Genomic DNA, 20,008 nt, shown 5'->3' on the forward strand with positions numbered 1-20,008 from the left:
GACCCACAAGAAAACTAGAAAGGTGGAAACCATATATTGTAATATACCAAGTAGTAGTAATATACCAAGTAGTAGTAATATATCAAGTAGTTGAATTCCACAAGGACATTCATTCAATAATAATGAACAAAAAGAAACAGGTTTTTGTTTGTTTGTTTGTTTGTTTGTTTTGAGACAGAGTCTCGCTCTGTCGCCCAGGCTGGAGTGCTGTGGTGCGATCTCGGCTCATTGCAACCTCTGCCTCCCGGGTTCAAGCGATTCTCCTGCCTCAGCCTCCTGAGTAGCTGGGACTACTCAGGAGTAGTCCCATGGTGGCACATGCCACTGTGCCCGGCTAAGTTTTTGTATTTTTTTTTTTTTTCAGTTGAGACAGGGTTTCACCATGTTAGCCAGGATGGTCTCCATCTCCTGACCTTGTGATCCACCTGCCTCAGCCTCCCAAAATACTGGGATTACAGGCATGAGCCACCATGCCTGGCCTTTTTGTTTTTAACTTAACCTGGATTTTAGAGGTTGCACCAGCACCAAATGCTCTGCAAGAAGGACAACCTCTCTCAAATTCCTTCTGAATCTTTTTGAGATGTCCTTGCAGGTTTCTTACATACATTCTGCAAATAAATCCTCTTGTCTTAGCGAAGGGGACACAGGAGAACAAGCACTCCACATTTCTTTCCCAGTGAAGAAGGGAAAAAGGAGTCACTCTGCTTTGACTCCTTGTTCTAATCAATCCCTAACTATCCTAGGGCATGGCCACTACTGCCTTGGGCCTGGAACCTGCCAACGTCCTCACAAAATCAGCTGACCTGTAATATGGAGGCTGGTGACATTTGTGCTGAGAGTGCCAGTTCCTCACTGCTGTTGGCTAATTATTCTCTCCAAGTGTCATGGAGAGCTTAATGACGTAATTTTATCTTTTCATTTGCTCTTCTATGAGAGTCTTTATCCACCCTTTGATCTCCAACATGCTCAGGGGCTACTTCAAGGAAGGTACTCCCCTACCTGTGACACTGCTCCAGTATCCTTGAATCAACGTTGCGGGTTAGACTTCCAGACCTCCATTGAATCGGTCTTAGTGGTCCTACCTCACATGCCCTCCAAACCTATGTGGATACACTTGAGTCCTTAGAACAAATACAGTTCAGACACAAAGAGGACCCATCTCCATGGACTAGATGCTCAGGTATCAGAAACATTCCAGTTTTAAAGGTAGCCTCCTTGAGTCCATAAATACACCAAAGGAAGAGTTATCTGGTAAGTCCCCATCTCCAGAGGTGATGGGGGGAGACTCGGGAGGCATATACAATAGCATCTTAGGCTCTTTATAACCACATTATCCTTGAAGGGTAATTGGACTTCCCCAGAGGCCAAGCATCCCTTGGAAGAACTGGTGATGTCCTGGGAGCACGGTGGCCTGTGGTGTCTCCTCCAGTCATTTCTAGAACAAACTTGGGAGTTTTCATTACACTCATCAGTGCTCTGTTGTTCTTATCCGCGGGCTTGCTGTCTTGTCAGGGAGGTGACGTAGAACAAAGTTTATTTTTCCCCTCAACCTCCTTGATTTGCCAAGAACGACTGATTTCATTTGTAATTCAGTATCTGTTTAGGTAAGAGTGCCCTTAGATTGCACTTGCAGAGCAGAATGGAGGAGAGAAAGATATGAGTCCGGAGAAACTGGTTCCACCCAGGGCAGAAATGTCTTTTTGATGTCTGAAGGCTGGAGAGCCTCATGTGCTCCACCTTGTACCTTTTGGACACCAGGCCGCCCCACAGCTTGCCTTTATCTTGATAATACTTTGTTAAATGCTCAACTATTCCACCAAGTCATGTCTCTCCAACTTAAGCGGCATTGCTGTATAAGCTTTGAAATATTTCTCTGAAGTCCTCAGATCTTTGTATTTACAAACATTACCTTGGTACTCACTGAGTTTGTATTCACGAAACCTCTTGCCATCAATACCTTCATAAATCATGTCGAATGTGTGCTATTGTACTTAAATCCTAAGCATTCTCATCACCGTTGTCTCAACTATTGATATGATTATTCCAAATCTGGCATGGGGTGTCAGTAGATGTCTTGAGGTGAATTCATCTTTTTCTCACCCATTGAAGGCACATGGTAGGCGAGTGCCAAATGAATAAATGGGCCTCAATTTACTAATCTGTGAAGTGGGGAGGTTGGAATAGCCTATGATAAGGTCCTGTTCAGCCCAAACATTTGATGATTCCTTAAGGCTATGTCATCATAGCTGCTGAGGGGACTGTGCCACGCATTGGATAAACGAGTTAGACATGACTGCACCCTGTGACTAGATTTCTTCCTCAGGTAGAGGACATTGCATATACATGTAATGTATGTGTAATTTCTTCCTTAGGTAGAGGACATGCACATACATGTAAGGCCATAGAACGAAGACAAGTTCATGGTACGTAGAATTGGCTTTAGGATGAAAATGTTTCCTTTTGAAAGGTAAACAAATGTTTTCAGAAAATTCTTTAGAAAAGACAATGAAAAGAGGCCAGGCATGGTGGCTCACGCCTGTAATCCCAGCACTTTGTGAGCCTGAGGCAGGTGGATCACCTGAGGTCAGGAGTTCAAGACCAGCTTGGCCAACATGGTGAAACTCTATCTCTACTAAAAAAAATGCAAAAATTAGCTGGGAGTGGTGGTGCGCACCTGTGATCCCAGCTACTCCAGAGGCTGAGCCAAGAGAATTGCTTGGACCTGGGAGGTGGAGGTTGAAGTAAGCTGAGACTGCACCATTGCACTCCAACCTGGGCAACAGAGGCAGATTCCATCTCAGGAAAAAAAATAAAAATAAAAAGAAGATAATAAAAAGATAATTTGTTTTTTACATCTTGAAGTAGCCAAAACTTAGTTTAATTCTTCCATTGTGCATTGAAAGCATCTATGTAGGACAAGCAAGTTAGAGATCTCATATACTACCTGAGAACTAAAGTTAATAAAATTGTATTGTATTAGGTATTCTTGTTAAATAAGTAGATTTTAGCTGCTCTTGTCACACATACCAAAATAACTATGAGATATGATAGACAGATATGTTAGTCTACTCCAGTAAGTAACCATATTATCTATATGTATCCCATAGCATCATGTTGTAAACCTCAAATATATACAGTAAAATGTATTTAAAGAAAGCATCTCAACTTCATTCAATCACTCTCAAGGTGATTGGTTGGTATGTTGGACCGTTATTTATAGGCTCCCAATGAGAAAACATATATACATGTGTTAGGGGGCTGTTTCTGATTTGAGATGTTTACACCTAATGTGGGACAAGTTACATAGCTTTGAAGACAGGCTTGAATTCTGGATCTGATCTGTTACCTACCAACCCTGAGCTTTTAGCCAGTCTGAAACTCAATTTCCCCATCTGTATAATATATAGTATGTATATGATTTCACCTATGTTTCTAGACTTTTGGGTACCTTATGATGTGTTTATTGTACTTTTTTCCAACCAACAAATACACAATTTTAAATTTAGTGCCTACTATTTGAAAATATAACTGACATGTTATTTTAAAATAAGTCTATCCGGTGGCTTCCAACTTTTCAGACAGTCCATGGGTGGAAGGAGTTTCCATTTATAGAAGTGAAATGCATATTAATGGGAAATAAAACTCTTAAAGAGAGGACAAAAATCCCAGGAAATGACCCAGAAATACTCTTGGAAACAGTAAGTGTTTAATTTTCCCTAAACTAGAAAACTGGTCATTCAGGATGGAGTGCAGAGGAACTAAGAGAAATAGGAGTAATAATGATTGCTATGGAAGAAAGATCCTATAGTGACACTGGGGGCTCAAAACTACCACCCTCCATGGCCAGGTTGAAAAGCTCTGGATGGAACAAAAAGAGGAGCCCTGGGCCCATAGAATCCCCACCAGGCCTGCCAGGTTAATGATACCTTTCTCTCCATGCCAGTGAGGAAAGTCCTATGGTGCATCGTGATTAATTGTGTAATATGGACACCAGATTGTCCCCAAAGTCCCCATTTAGTACCACTTTCATCATTAAGTCCCCAGTTACCAGTTTGAGGTTGCTTTTCCTTCTGATGAGATTGACCTGTTACAAGGACCTAGCAGCATAGACACAGAAAAGTCTTTACCTGTCCAATCTCCTACCTGTTTATATATGTCAGTTTTGAGTAACTCAATCTTCCCATTTAGACTCCAGGAGAGGGATTTCTATTTTGATGGAGCTGAACACTCTTCTTTTGCAGTGGCAGAAACTGTACCCAGGACAGCCATGTGACTTGCACCAGCAACTGGCTAATGGCAGAGATGGGGTTAGAACTGGTTTCTCCTGACCCTAAGCCCAGGGCTCTTTTCATACAACCGTGCCTATCCTATGCAGAACATAACTCTACAAAGAGATACAGTGTAAACACTCATCCTTATTCCTTAAGGAAATAGACATTTTGTGTGTTTGGTTGCAGCAGCTTTGGGAGGAGACCCTCTGTGAGTGGGCCTACTGCTGAATGGCTGATTCCCAGAGGTTCCAAGGAAAGATTAGATGCCACAGATAACAAGGAGAGACTCCATGATGAGAGCTCAGGTATAAGTGTTTATGGGTCTGGGCATGAAAGGAAACCAGTATGAGTCAGAGCAGGCTCATTAGGGCTAGTAGGTAAGGCCAGGGCCTCGGAGATAAGATTTATTCTAATGAAGCCATTTGGGGAGTGCCTTCTGCCATTTCCTATGCTCTGTTTCTGTTTTTGGCTTATGCAATCCCACAACCTATGCTAAATCCTTTGTTGTGATGTGTCCAGGTAGATGCCACACATCCAGAAATTCTTCTCTTACAAAAAAGAAAATGAGGCTGGATGAAGACTGGCTCTCCCTTAAACATTCTTTTATATGACTTTCCTTGGCTATGCCATTCTGAATTGTGTAGCCAAGCATCTCCTCTCCTCTTTTATATGGAATTCTAAGTTTTACCTCACAGGAACATTATGTGTCAGCACCATCAATGGGTGAATGAAGGTCTATTTCTGCACGGTTCTAGAAGGTAACCATTAGCCACAAGTGGCTATTTAAATAAATTAAAATTAAGTGAAAATAAAAGTACACTTCTAAAATCACGAGTCATATTTCAATTGCTCAATTGCCACCTGTGGCTGGCGACTTCCAAACTGGTCAGTTATAATCACAGAAAGTTCTTTGGCAGCACTGATTTATTCAATAAGGATTAAAGAAGTGGGTTGGGCAATTTACCAGATTAGATTAGATACACTAAATAACTCTTCTAACTGAAGCAATGAAAATGTTGGATGGAATATTTTTTTTTTTTAAATTATGTAAGTGCTTCATTGAGCTAGCATTAGGCAAAAAAGAATCTGCAATCTGCAGCCTCCACATAGAAGTGAAAGCAGAATCCTATAACTCAGGTAAACACTGCAGCTGGAGCTTCCTTAAGGATTCTAAGAAGCGTGGGGGAACTTGAGCTTTTGATTAGCTCTTTGGATACAGAGTATGGGAGGTAAATTTTAGGGCCCACCCAAAGTGAAAGTCTCGTAGGACTGCACAATGCTTGGATCCTTAAGGGCTATGCCCCTGGAGATAAGGTGAACTAGGAAAGAAAATCTCTCTGTGCAGAAAGAAACATCAGTAAAGCTTGTGGTTTTCAACCTTAGTGCTGAATGGAGGGAAAAAGTGTCTTCTAAATATATGTAATCATAAGCCAGCTCTGAAGTGGGTTTTAGTTCATTTTTACACTGCCTGTGCAGTCTAGAAAATGTCACTCAGATCTTCTAATGTAAGTGGTAGCAATTTGGTAATACCTTTGGCACCTGGCAGATGAAAATGCATATCCTTATTTAAAACTTTGAATTAAAACTCACATTAAAAAATTCACAGAGATTAAATTTCAAATAAAAATTAGTAGCTCACAGTTCAAAAATTCACAATGCACAAGGAAAGATGATACCACTGATGAAAATCAGCAGATAGAAGAAAAATGGCCTGTTATAGAATATAAAATAATATATGCCAGTTAATTTGAAAACTTAGCTGAAATTGGTAATTTCGAAGAACTGTCAAAGGAAAACTTGGATATAGCTAGAAACTTCAAAAGATTTATTTCGTTTGAAGCTAAAAATATTCCCACACAGAAAGCACTAGCCCCAAATTTTCTGTGCGGTCCACTAGACATTCTTAGGATAAATAGTTGGGGTATTATACAATCTATACCAGAGTATATTAAAAGCAGGAAATGCTATCCTACTCATGGATGAAACAAAGTAACCTTGATACCAAATTCTGACAAAAACACAAATGTTACAGGGTAATTTTACTTACTAGCACAGATATGAAAACCTTCAACTAGATATTAATGAACCAAATCCAGCAAAATATAAAAATTATAATATTTATCATTGCCAGGTTTGCTTATCTCAGTCTGACATTAGATAACTTATCAATGTGATTTATTTAATTAGCAAATTAAAGAAGAAAAAATATCTGATCATCTCAATAGATGCAGAAAAATCATCTGACAAAAATTACCATTCATTAATGAAAACAAAACAGAAAACAACCTCTTGGCAAACTAGCAATGGAAGGGAACATTCTTAACCTGATAAAGGATCTGTACCAAAATGTATAGCCTACTTAATGGTGGTAGATTGAAAGCATTTCTTGTAAGATTAAGAGCAAGAAAAAATGCCTGCTATAGTAATTTCTTTTCATGATTATACCAGAGATCTAGGGAGGATCAGCAGGTAAGATAAATATCTGAAAGGCTAAAATAAAATTTTCATTATTCATAGATGATACAATTGTCTGTATTATACACCGAAAAGAAAGTTCAGTTAAATATTAGAAAAATATAAGAGAATTAATAAGGTAGCTGTATACAAAACCCAGTTTATAACCAATTGAATATTCATATGCCGGAGAAAGATTAATTGCATAACCCAATTTTTAACATACATCTGAAAAGAAACATAAAAATATGTTCCATTTCAGGATTGATATAACAAAAGTTTTCAGATACAAGACGGGTCAATTTGCACCAGCTCCACCCTAGCCCAGTTTAATGCAGAAGACTGGGTGATTTCTGCATTTTCAATCGAGGTATTTTAGTTCTATTCTACTGAGTGCCGGATTTGTGGGGTTAAGCCGCTGTTTGTGCCCACCTGCAGCCAGGCCGCAGCTTATGCATGAGAATGCCTCACCCGGGAAGCCAAGGGGAACCCCTCCTGCTCGGTGAATCCGAGACACACAACACCTGGAAAATCGGGTAACTCCCACCCCAATATTGCTCTTTGCCAAACAGCACACCAGGAGATCATATCCCACTCCACGTGGGAGGGTCCCATCACGGAGCCTCCCTCACTAAGAAAATGTATGAAGCCCCACCTGGCCGGCAAGGTGCAGCAGCGAGAAGCAGGGAGGTGGGCTGCCCGCCACTGCTGAGGCTTTGGGTGGTAAATGCACCAAAGCCAAGCTGCAGGCCTGAACTTTCAAGTGGAGCTCTGCCACAGCCCAAGGAAACCTGCCTGGCACCCCGGTGACTCCACCTCTGGGGGACAGGGCACAGCTACACAACATAAACAACAATGAAATTTAACAAAGCAGTAGAAATTTTAGATTTAAACGACTCTTGTCTTCATTGAAGCTTTGTGGAAGAGAGTGGCGGATCTCCCAACACTTGAGGCTGAGGACCTGAGAACTGACAGACTGCCTGCCTGGGAGCAACCCCACCCCTGAGTAGCCTTAACTGGGAGATGGTCTCCACTAGGGGCAGTCACCCACACCCCACACCTCACAGGGGTGGGAGTATACTCTTGAGAGGGAAGCTCCAGCAAGAATCAGAGCTGAGGTACACCTCGCTGCTCCAGAAATATTCCCATCTCTGCAGCCTGCTGCTACTACCCAGGCAAAAACAGGGTCTGGAGGACCCCAAGCACCCCCCAAATGACTTGATAGCTGAGGGTCCTGACTAGAAGGAAAACTATCAAACAGGAAGGACACTACAAACCCATCAGGCACTTCTACCTGAACATCAAAGACCTTGAGGCAGATGCAAAACCACAAAGATGTGGGGAAAAGCAGGGCAGAAAAAGCTGAACAAAAAGAGCACATCTCCCCGCAAAGTAGGTTACGCTTATCACAGCAACGGATCAAAGTTGGATGGAATGACTTGGATGAGATGGAGAGGTATGGTTTTAGTCCATCGGAATTTCTAGAGTTTAAAGGAGGAATTACGTACTCTGCGAAAAGAAATTGGGTAATCTGAAAGTGGAAGAACTGGACGTTGTGATCAATTCACGCAGCTGGCTTCAAACGAATACCGAAAGAGATGAAAACCAGCTACACGGCAGCCACGCGACAAACGCCTAGCAACCACCTTGGCCACCACTGGAAGAAAGCATCAGCCATCGAGAATCAAAATGAATGAAATGAAATAGAAGAGAAACCAAAAGAAAAAGAAGCAGAAAAAGAAATGAAACGTACCAAAGAAGCGGCTGATTATGCAAAAAAGAATTCAAATTCATTCGACTGTGCCCCAAGCGAGGGGAAGTGGTCGGAACCGTTGGAAACACCTCTGTGATATCATCCAGGAGAACTTCCTAACCTAGTAAAGGCAAGGCCAACATTCAAAATCCAGGGAAATAGAGAACGCTTACAAAGATACCTCGAGGAAGAGTAACCTAAGACACACATAATTGCCAGATTCACCAACAAACAAGAAAACCCATAAGCAGCCAGAAAGGGTCGGGCATCACAAGCAGCTTCCATCAGACTCACAGCAGATCTCTCGGGCAGAACTTCCTCTAAGCTAGAAGAGGGCTAATATTCAATATTCTTAGTGAAAAGAATTTTAAACCAGAATTTCATATCCAGCCAAATCTGGAAAGCCTATAAGATAGGTAATCTCATAGATAAGCAAATGCGATTGCCTACTCTGGATTTAGGGTCGCCTTTACAAGAGACCCTGGAAGGAAGCACTCAACATGGAAAGGAACAACCGCTGCTCACCGCCAAAACAAAATGCACACCACTTGCGGCCAGGGAAGAACCGCACCCAACCGAACGAGCCAAACAATCCAGTTAATATCATAATGGTATGCAGGATCAAGTCCACACATGTAACAATCTTAACCAACAAAATGGTCAAAATGCCCAATTAAAGAGACCAAGCAAACTGATAAAGAGTCAAGACCATCAGTTCAGTTGTATCTGCAGACCACCCTACACGCCAAAATGGATGGAGGAAGATTTCACTTAAGCAATGGAACAAAAAGCAGGGTTGTAAATTTAGTCCTGATAAATGCATCTAAACCATCAGCATCAAAGAGACAGCAGCTGGCCATTACATAATGGTCAAGGGATCAATCTAACAGGGTAAGAGCTAACTATCCCAATGAGAAGGGCAAAATCCGGGATCCATGCCAAGTCCTGAGACTCAAAAGCAGACTTAGACCCCACACACAATGGGAGACTTCAACACTCCACTCAAAGCCACAGATGATTCAATCAGAGACAGAAAGTTAACATACAGTCCGAGGAATTGAACTCATCTCCTGCATAAAGGCAGAGACCTAATAGACATCTATAGAACTCTCCACCCCAAATCAACAGGAGAATATACATTCTTTCTCAGCACCACATCAGGCTCATCTAAAAACACCACATAATACCAAAGCAAAGCACTCCCTCAAAACAAATGTACAAGAACAGAAATTGCAAATAAACTGTCTCTCAGACCACAGTGCAATCAAACTAGAACTCAGGACTAAGAAACTCAATCAAAACCGCTCTGCACACAAACGGAACAACCTGCCCTGAATGACTACCAAGTACATCACGAAACATGCTAAGAAAATAAAGATGTCTTTGAAACCAGAGGCACATGGGTCAGAATTTGGGATGACGAAAGTGAGTGTAGAGGGAATGAGGTAATTGGGGTCATTTACAAGAGAAAGTAGGAGACTTCCAAAAATTATACACTCTATAACATCACAATTAAAAAAAAGGAACTAGAGGAAGCAAGAGCAAACACATTCCAAAGTGCCAGGCAGAAGGCAAGAAATAACTAAGATCAGAGCAGGAACTGAAGGAGATAGAGATTAATAAAACCTCCAAAAAATCAATACTAATGAATCCAGGAGTTGTTTTTGAAAAGATCAAATAAAATGATAGACCACTAGTAAAGACTAATGTTAAGAGAGAAGAACTAAATCGGTCGCTAATTAAAATTATTTAAAGGGGATGTCACCACCGACCCTCACAGGTGCCATGTCCACCACCGTATAATGCCTTCAAACACCCCCACAAACCCAAGTCTCTTGTGTTCTGATGCACTTCCTGGACACCCCTACACCCTCCAAGACTAAACCAGGTGTTGAATCCCTGACAGACCAATAGTAGCTCGAAATTGAGGCACACTCATTAGTCGCTACTGCAAAACTAAAAAAGTCCAGGACCAGATGGATTCACAGCTGAATTCTACCAGAGGCAAGGAAGGAGGAGTTGGCACCCATTCCTTCCTGAACCACCCAACCGAATAGAAAAGAGGAGGGAATCCTCCCTTAACTCATTTTGCGAGGCCAAGATCATCCTGATACCAAAGCCTGGTAGAGACATTATTAAATAAAAGAGAATTTTAGACTAGCTTATCCCCTGGATGAATACTGATGCAAAAACCTTCAATAAAATACTGCTCGGATTCAGCAAACACTGTGCGCTTATCCAATGATCAAGTGGGTTTCCATCCTGGGATGCAAGGCTGGTTCAACATTCTAAAATCAATAAACATAATCCAGGAGAGAAATGAACCAAAAAGACAAAGAACCACATGATTATCTCAATAGATGCAGAAAAGGCTTTGACAAAATTCACAGCCCTTCACAAGAAAACGCTCAAATAAATTCGGTATTGATGGGAAACGTACCCCAAAAATAACAACAGCCATCATGACAAACCCACGTTTCACCACCGAATGCAAAACCGGAAAAAATTCCTTTGAAAAACTGGCATTAAGACAGGGATGCCCTTCTCACCTCATTCAACATAGTGCTGAAGTTCTACAACAGTAAGTAAGAGAAATCAGGGTATTCAGTAGGAAGGTAAGAAGTCAAATTGTCCTTTGCTTGTAGATGATACATTAGAGAGTTTGAAAAACCCCAATGCCCTACCCAAACTTCTTGTTGGATAAGCAACTTCAGCAAAGTCTCTAGGGATAAAATAATGTGTAAAATTGGCAAAGCATTCTTATAAGCACTAATAATAGATAAAATATTAGGAAGCCACAACCATGAATGAACCTCCATTCAGTACCATTTCAAAGAGAACCTAAATTACCCAGGAACCAACTCTCTATTGGCATGTAAAGCACCCTCTGCTATAACTACAAACCACTGCTCAGTGAAATGTAAAAGATAGCATACGTAAACAAATGCAAATGGATGGAATGACCATGCCCATGATAGGAAGAATCATTATCGTGAAAATGGCTGCTGCCTAAGGTAATTTGCGATCTAATAAGCATCCCCATCACTAATGAGGGCTCTAGAATTGGAAAAACTCATTGCAGTTCGAGCATGGAACCAAAGAGCCTCCCATCTCCCAAGAGATGCCAACCCCTGGCCAAAGAATGAAAGCGGGAGGACACGCTACCTGACCGAACGGAGTACTTATTATGGTTAGCAGTAACCCAGATGTGTTCTATACGGGTACCATGCCTCATGGCAAAATAGAGATAAATTCAATTGGCAGGTTTGAGATTCTTTGTAAAATAATACTGCCACTCATGGCTATCTGACCTTTGACGAAACCCGGAGAAAATACAAGAAATGGAAAAGGACTTATTAATAAATGAAGTGGGGAATTATTAGCTATGGGGGGCGGAAAGCCGAACCGATCCCCTACCTTTGCATGGCACTATTCCGACGATTTATGACTTTAGCTCTAATTGAATTATCGGCAACCCTTAGGGAGGAAAACCGTAGAAAACGGTCTCCAGGATGATAGGTGATGGTGGCGACTCCGCGGTTCAAAACATCAGCAAGTAACGCGCAAAGCTAAAATCGGGACTTAAATTTGAATTAAGATTTCTCGGCATGGTGCGGCGAATCCGGCCTTTAATTGAGGATTTGCAACCCGTAGAAATGAGAAAATCCCGCAATCACCATCCGAGGAAGGCTAATAATCCAAACCCCAGCGAACTCACCATAAGAAAACGCAACCCCACCGCGGTATGAGCGAAATAGACATTATATCATCCATACAGCCCAAAACGGTGACAATACGCGTTCAGCCCACCCATCACCGAGGTTCTAAACCTGTCCACGGTGATACTCAATCCACCAGCGCGGTTCGGCGACGCTGAAAGTCGCGGGCCGTTATGCCGGGAGAGATGCGGATACAGGAACAATTTCGCCAATTGTTTAGTGGACAAACCAGCTCAACCGATGAGGGCAGTAGATTCCCGCGATTCAGAAACTAGATAAAATGGCGATGACCCAGCCATCCGCCATTTCAGATATGGCCCAGGCGATATAGACCGCGCCGCAAAGACATACCACCCACGCTCGGCCATGCAGCACCATTCATGTTGATCTCCGGAACGGTCCCACCCGTCCAACGGTGCGACAGATTGCAAAACGGGCATATACACCGAACACCATGCGAAGCCGCTGTGGCGACATTTAAGGCCCCTTAGGTGGCCGCGGATGCAGCTGGAAACCACTATTCCCGGCAAACTACCGGCGCGAGTCGAGAAAACTGTGGAACACCGTGATGTTCTTTACCTTTGAGGTGAAACTAACGCACCCAGGCATCACTCTGGACCCGGTGGAAGCGTGGGAACACGCCAATAATCAAATCTCACCGGGGAGGGGGATGGAGGGATTCACTGTGGTTAGCACCGATAAAACGGACGAGCCGATGGGCGTGCTAAGACCACCATGCCGCATGTAAACAAACCCGGCACGTTAATAAAGGTAAATTCCATGTAACCAGCTTTACAATAATAAATGCAACAACTCTTTCATATACCGGTGGTGCCGGGTGCAAACGCATAAAAACAAAACATAATGAAACACCCTTTGATCAAACCAGCCAGGCAGGAATACATGGGTATAGCTTGGTCGAGCGATCCGTGCGAAGAAGAAAGATGTGGAATTCTCACCGAAACTGATCTGAAGGATTAACAAATTGTGTTGTAAATCTCTAGAGATGCAGGGGTATTCAGAAGCCGAAAGATGATTCCATGTTACCCAGATCTATGAGCTTAAAATAGATGAAAACAATCCTTTAATGGAATAGAGGACTTTCACTGAGGCGGGTGAATATTACTATTTACGCAATTAACTGGCATGGCCCGTGCCTGGAACAGAAATGGTCCTGGCGGTGAAACAGCAGCAGAGCCTGTAATTAAAACTTCGCCTGCTCGGAAATTTGATTCAGCGAAACAGCGGCAGTCGCAGCACTGTGATCATGGTGGTAAACAAATTACCCTTCACATTTCTCAGGGTACAAATCCAGTGTAAGTTGTCTGGAGTGAGTGGGTGTGGGTATGTGCTCTGCTCCTCAGAATCACTCAGGGATCCAGGGAAACAGAGCCTTCCTGGCCTTGTAGTTGTACTTTTGAGAACCCTGTGGCTTGTTTTGTCACTGTGGCATGGATAGCAAGAATGAGAGGGTCAAGTGCCGGCTTGTAAATTCTTTGGCTTAGAAGTGACCCATCATAGGCCTTTCCTCATAAATTAGCCATGTGATTCCATATAACTAGAAGGGAACCGATAAATGTGAAGGACCATATGGAAATTTCATAAATAACAAATATGACTGTTCATGGGTATCAAAGATCATAAGCAAACCGATAGCCTCTTTTATAAATGGTTTAAGAAAAAACTCGAAATTTTGGGGAGAAATGGTCAGGTGGCATAAACAAAAATTTTCACAGCCAAAAAAAAATACAGATGGCTCAAAATATATAAAATAATCCTAAAATGTATTTGTAGTAATAAGAGTTAAAATTAAAACCAAAATGGAACACCATTGTATACTGCCATTTTGGTAAGATTTTAAATGTTTGAAAATGATTAAGATGTAGGGGAACTAAGACTTTCACCCACTGTTGGTTGGGGTGTAATAAACAGTATAAGAACTTTGGGAACCAGTTTAGCATCTAGTATGGTACAGAACCTATGCATTTCTGTAATACAATAATCTATTTCAAGAGATAATTGTGTACAGTACTCATGTAATAGAGTGTGTATAAGAATGTTCACAACATCATGATTCAGATTAACCCCAAGTTGAAAACCACCTAATTTTGATTAAAGTAAACTGAATCAATAAATAGTAATATAGTCACTCAATGAAATAAAATTCAGCCATGAAAAATGAATAGATACATAACAGTTAAATACCTCAACATGGATAACCTCAAAAACACAATGTTGAATGCAGAAGTCTTAGAAGAATACTTATAGCAAAATTCTATTTATAGAGATCAAAACCAAACAAAACTAAGTTATATGTATACATAACATGTATCATATAAAATTATATAAAAAATCATATCTGGTACATGTATTTACAGATATATAGAAAAACCTTTAAAAACTGGGAGACAAAAATGATTCACACACAAATCAACATCAGGAATGAGAGAGGGATGTGATGTGAAAGAGACACACAGGGAAGGTTCTAAAATATGAGTAATTTTAAAACTGGGTGATGGAAACACGCCCAATTCTTTAAACTATAAGTATTAATACCCTTGTATATTTCATCTCATAAACAATAGTGAAAGTTCTGAATTACCTGGAGTCATCTAGGTAATAGAACTGCAACCCGTTTTCACCAGATCAGTTGGCTTCTTCTGCCACATACATTCCTCAGCATCCATTCTAAGATGGAAATTTTCTTCCTTTTTTCTCACCCATTCCTTGGTCATCACCACTTTTTATTAGGTTGGTGCAAAAGTAACTATGATTTTTGTAATAAAGTAATGCAAAAACTGCAATTACTTTTGCACCAACCTAATAATATGTTACCTATCTTCCAGAAATCTATGGACATCTCTCTTTTCTAACTCCTGGTTAGAACTCCTAGTTCCAACTCCTAGTCTTTTCTTTTAGGATAACATAATCTCTCTCTCTCTCTCTCTCTCTCTCTGTCTCTGTGTGTGTGTGTGTGTGTCTGTGTGTGTGTGTGTGTCTGTGTGTGTGTGTGTGTGTGTGTGTGAGAGAGAGAGAGAGAGAGAGAGAGAGAGAGATACATAATTCAGGGCACAGAAGAGAACTTAGAAATACTAATTTACAGAGATCTTGTATCCACAAGGCAAGAACAGGATGCTATAAAATGGAACAAAGTGTATGAAAGAATCATTTTAATTAAAAGAGACAAAAGTGAAGAAATTCTTAAAACGTAGAACAACAAAAAAAGAAGACAGAAAGTTGTAAAGAAATAATAAGAGACATAAAGGATATATCAAGGAGGTACAACAGCCAGCAAGTAGTAATGCCAGAAAGAAATAACATGGGGAGTTGAGGGTTCTAAATTATCTAAGAAGCAATATAAAAATATTTTTCTGAGCTGAAAGAAAACAGTTTTTTTTTTAAAAAATAGATAAGACTGACATCTAGATCCTGATTATGAAATATGAGAATACTAAGGATGAAGAGGAAAAAAGTTATTTCAGCAATAGAATTATTATTAAAAGCATAAGATACTGGGAAAATAAAGGAACAGTGTTTTTGGATTGTTGAAGAAAAATAATTTTCCTTCTTCCCTTTATTTTGTCCCCCTCATTTCCCATCCATCCATCCATCCATCCATCCATCCATCCATCCATCCATCCATCCATCCATCCACCCATCCACCCATCCATCCATCCATCTATCCATCCATCCATCCATCCATCCATCCATCCATCCATCCATCCATCCATCCATCCATCCATCCTTTCATTCATGTATCCATCCATCCATCCATCCCTCCATTTAGCCATGCTAACTCATCTTTCCTGGTTTTTCTCTCATAGTCTATGCATTCCTGAGCTATTTCCTTATAGCAGTTGCCGTGTGCATTATAAACAGATCCTTCAAGTTTTTCCTCTTAAATCCAAACAACATTATTAGTTCTTCTAGTATGACATTTGTTTGTTGGACTGATTTTAGATCTGTATTGGAATTTTTGTCCTTGTGCTTCGTTTTTGTCAAAATATATTATTATAATGCACATTATCCTGATTCTTGCTTTTTTCTTACATAATATATCATAAACAGTGCACAATGTCAATATGGAACTAATTAACTCTACTCATTTGCTTTCTAATAGTCCCTTGTAGGGATTTACCACAATTTATTCATCCACTTGCTCATTAAGAGTCATTCCACTTATTTCTAATCAAGTTCTAGTCTCTTCATGTAGTGGAAGTTCAGAGAATTAAGTGGCCAAAGTGGGAAGCTGGAAAGATCCAAATAATTATAGTGCATTTCAGGAGATTACACTGAGTGACACTCTCCACTCAATCAACTTTCTATACAATATCCCATTTCTACACAGAGCTTATCACTGCATATTTGCTTATCACTGGAAAACACACCTCCAGGTAGCAGCTTAGCTTTTCCTCTAGAGAGAGGTACATGAGTTATACACGGTGCAATATTTTCCCTCTTGAATGGACTTCCAGCTCCTTTTAACTCATGTTTACTCCCAAGCAAGTGACTAGAATGACAAACTCCACAGATCTCTATCTTGTTTTTAAACATAACATACAATCCTGACTTCCAAACAGGTAACCTTAAGTATACATGTAGAGCTTACCTGAGTGAGAGATGATGAATTGTAATTTAATTTTGCTTCCTAAGCTAATTGCATAAAGCTATACGCGGCCTTTTTTTAAACCTTAGCTCTATCTACTCAATAGATAGAAATACACGTTTCAGTGAGCACTATATTACTTCTCAGTGTGAGAAATAAGTGCAACCACATCAGTTTTATTTTCAAAGCCAATTTTATGAACCATGAGCTTAATTGAAAAGACACTCACTAGAGTCTACAATAAATACTTTAAATGTAAAAATATGGTATTTGAGAGTAATATTGGCTTTGTCTGCAGTTAAGGCTAAAATAATGTCGTTTTCTTTAAATTCACCACTGTGTTATCTTTTCCCATTGACTTTTCAGAATTTTTGGCCACAATTTAAGCATTAATTTTATCACTTTAATTGTCTTTTACAGAAATTAGTAAATTGATTTAAAAATCTAAGCACATTTATTTTCACCTATAGTTTTTTTATTGCTCACTAATAAGCTTTTTTCTAACCAGTATTTCAGCCATTGTATTAATTTTGACTGATTCCACAGATAATAGAAATAAGTGTTTTTATTTGCAGGTTTTATTTTCAGGAAGGGTGAGTGAATGCTACATTTTCAGTGACCTAGATTTTTTTTTAACTAAGATAGAACTATTACAAAATAAGATGTACTGGTATCACATGTTCAGACTGTGAGTTTTAGACAATTGTATAATATGTGTACTACTACCCCAAATAATATGCAAAGCATTTGTCTTCCCCCAGGGAGTTCCCTCATGCTCCTTCCAGTCCAGTCCCCATCCTTCCCTTCTCATCTCTCCCCAAGAAGCCACTATTTGATTTCTATAATTTCAATAGAAGATTAACTTTCTCTGAATTTAGATTTCAAACACAGCAAGTGAAATCACACAGCACGTACTCTTCATTTACTTAACACTGTATTTTTGATACTCAATCATGTCGTTGTGTGTCCTAGTTCATTCTTTTTATTGTTAAATAGTATTCTATTATATGAATATTCTATAATTTATTTAATTTTTGTTGATGGACATTTGGGTTATTTCCAGTTTTTAGATATTTTGAACACAGTTGCTGGACATATTATTGTACAAGTTTCTCTGTGGACTTAGCTTTTTATTTGTTTTGGGTAAACACCTAGGAGTGAAATTGCTGGGTCATAAGGTCAAGTTAAACATTGCAGGAAATTGCCAAAATGCTGAAAAGCGAGTTTTCAACTTTATACTCCAAGCAGCAGTGTACAAAAGTCCTAGTTGTTCCACACCCTTGCCAATGTTTGCTGTTATAATGCATCCCATGATAAATGTAATTTCCTGGTTCTTCTTCCTGTCTTTTATTTTATAGATTTTCAGTTTCTCCTACTTTAATTGATCCTACATGGTGTACCAGGGCTCACTATTCTAAGGCACAGCCCTTGTAAGGTAATAGCTCAAAGTCTTCATATGGTTTCCTAGTCAAATCCTTAGCCTGACAGTGAAGGTTCTCTGTGATCCAATCTTTACTTACATCTCTAATTTTATTTCCCAATCTCCAATATATAAATTCCACACACCCTGCATTCCAGCCAAACTAGCTATAGCTCGCGGTTTCCTAACCTGTTTCCCAGTTCTTGCCTCTCTGCTTTTCTTCATGCTATTCTTCACCGTCTAGTCCTTCCCTACTATCTCTAATCTCTGCAGCCTATTTCTCCAGAGTCTCGGCTCAAATCGTAATTTGCTATGATGCTCACTGCTCCAAACAGAAAAATCAAGCTTCGGAATCCCTATAGAACTGATTTTTTGCCTTTGTGTTAGGCCTTTTCACCTTCAACTTTTATTAGAGTTCATTTTCTCTAAGCCTTTAAGCCTTACTTCTCAGTGTGAGAAATAAGTATGTGTCCCTTTCTAGCTGTAAGCTAGTTAGAAGGTGAGGATAGCACCCCATCTCTTCCCTGTTCACACAGCAAGTCCTCAATAGCTCTTAACTGAAGTAATGAATAAGCTGAGTAAGTTGTAAGTGGGAATGGTGAGTGCTGCTTATTACCAGTGGTGGCCACTTATTTTAAAATGGCTATTATCTGGGTGGAGGAAATGAAATACACACTCTACCCTCCTCTCAGCCTGTCTTGTTCATTGCCTGATAAATACGTGAGCCGAGGATATCTACTGAGGTGAAAGTCTGAGCTCTGTTGTTTCCATTTTCGAGTTGTTTGTTTTTTCCCCTCTTTCTGCCAGCCCCTCTCTTCGCATCCCGGTAGGAAAGGAATCAGCTCTCAATCTTAGTTTCCCAGCTTCAGGGGCTGGTGGGTCTGTGGAAATAGTGGCTGCTGAAAGTAAATACTTTTCTGTCTTTTGAGAAAGTCTAAACCTGCAGTTCTCAAACTTTTTGGCCTCAGGACTCCTTGCCACTGTTAAAAGTGACTGAGGATGCCAAGGAGCTATATTCACATAGGTGTTTATCCATCAGTGGCTTTGTGTTCGTTTTATGAATCTCTTTAATAGATTAAAGAAGACAGCTGGATTCTCAGGTCGGCTCTGTGTTCATTCATTCTATCCTGGTATCACATTATGTAGTCTCTGGAAAACTCCACTGCACACTCCTGAAAGAATACAAAAGGCAAATGATGCCTAGCATTATAATATCAGTATTTTTGATCTCTCAGACTCTCTGAGAGGGTCTCAGGGACCTCAAGTCTTCTTGGACCACGTGCTGAGAACTGATGGCTTAATTTGAAGAGATTGTGATGTCCGTGGCTGGAGTGAGTATAATGGGGAAGGGAAGATGCCTTTAAGGAAGAGAGAAGAGTCAACTTTTTCTTTACTGAAAAGGGACCTACATCCTCTGGGTGGCTACATTCTGGGAAGCAGCCAGTGCTTCATGGGGTATGGTCATGAGGTCCATCTAAGAAGGCTAGGTTGGGGTTGGTTATCAACCTTGGTAAAGTCTCCCAGCCCCTAACTAAGGCCTGAAATCTCAGTGGTATCAGGCTCCAGGAAGCAGGATGGCTTTGGTCCAGGGGCATCTCACTTGTGACCAACGTTGACTAAAAGGGCCTCTTCAAGTGTGCTCAAAATTTAAGTTTTTAGGAAGCAGAGTATGGCCTCCCAGAAAGTTTTGAAACTTTTGAAGGCAATTTTAGTTGATTAGGAGGGGTGTGCTACTGGCATTGAGCCATTTAGCTCTGTCTGTGCACTGAAGATGCTAAACATCTC

At 40.5% G+C, this 20,008-nt stretch overlaps 1 long non-coding RNA gene across 2 annotated transcripts in view; it reads right to left on the reverse strand.

Annotated features, from left to right (window-relative positions):
* Window positions 1-4,214: 4,214 nt before the first annotated feature.
* Window positions 4,215-20,008, reverse strand: part of LOC110740537 — a 42,286-nt gene continuing 26,492 nt past the window's right edge. Inside the window, exon 3 of one of the 2 annotated variants that reach the window (XR_004179014.1) lies at window positions 4,215-4,290. This is a non-coding gene — a long non-coding RNA (uncharacterized LOC110740537). Of the gene's footprint in view, window positions 4,291-19,140; window positions 19,396-20,008 lie in introns of those variants that run through there. The other variant, XR_004179013.1, reaches the window with a different exon arrangement.

This window comes from Papio anubis, chromosome 16, assembly GCF_008728515.1.
Source record: "Papio anubis isolate 15944 chromosome 16, Panubis1.0, whole genome shotgun sequence".
Classification (NCBI taxonomy): Eukaryota; Metazoa; Chordata; class Mammalia; order Primates; family Cercopithecidae; genus Papio; species Papio anubis.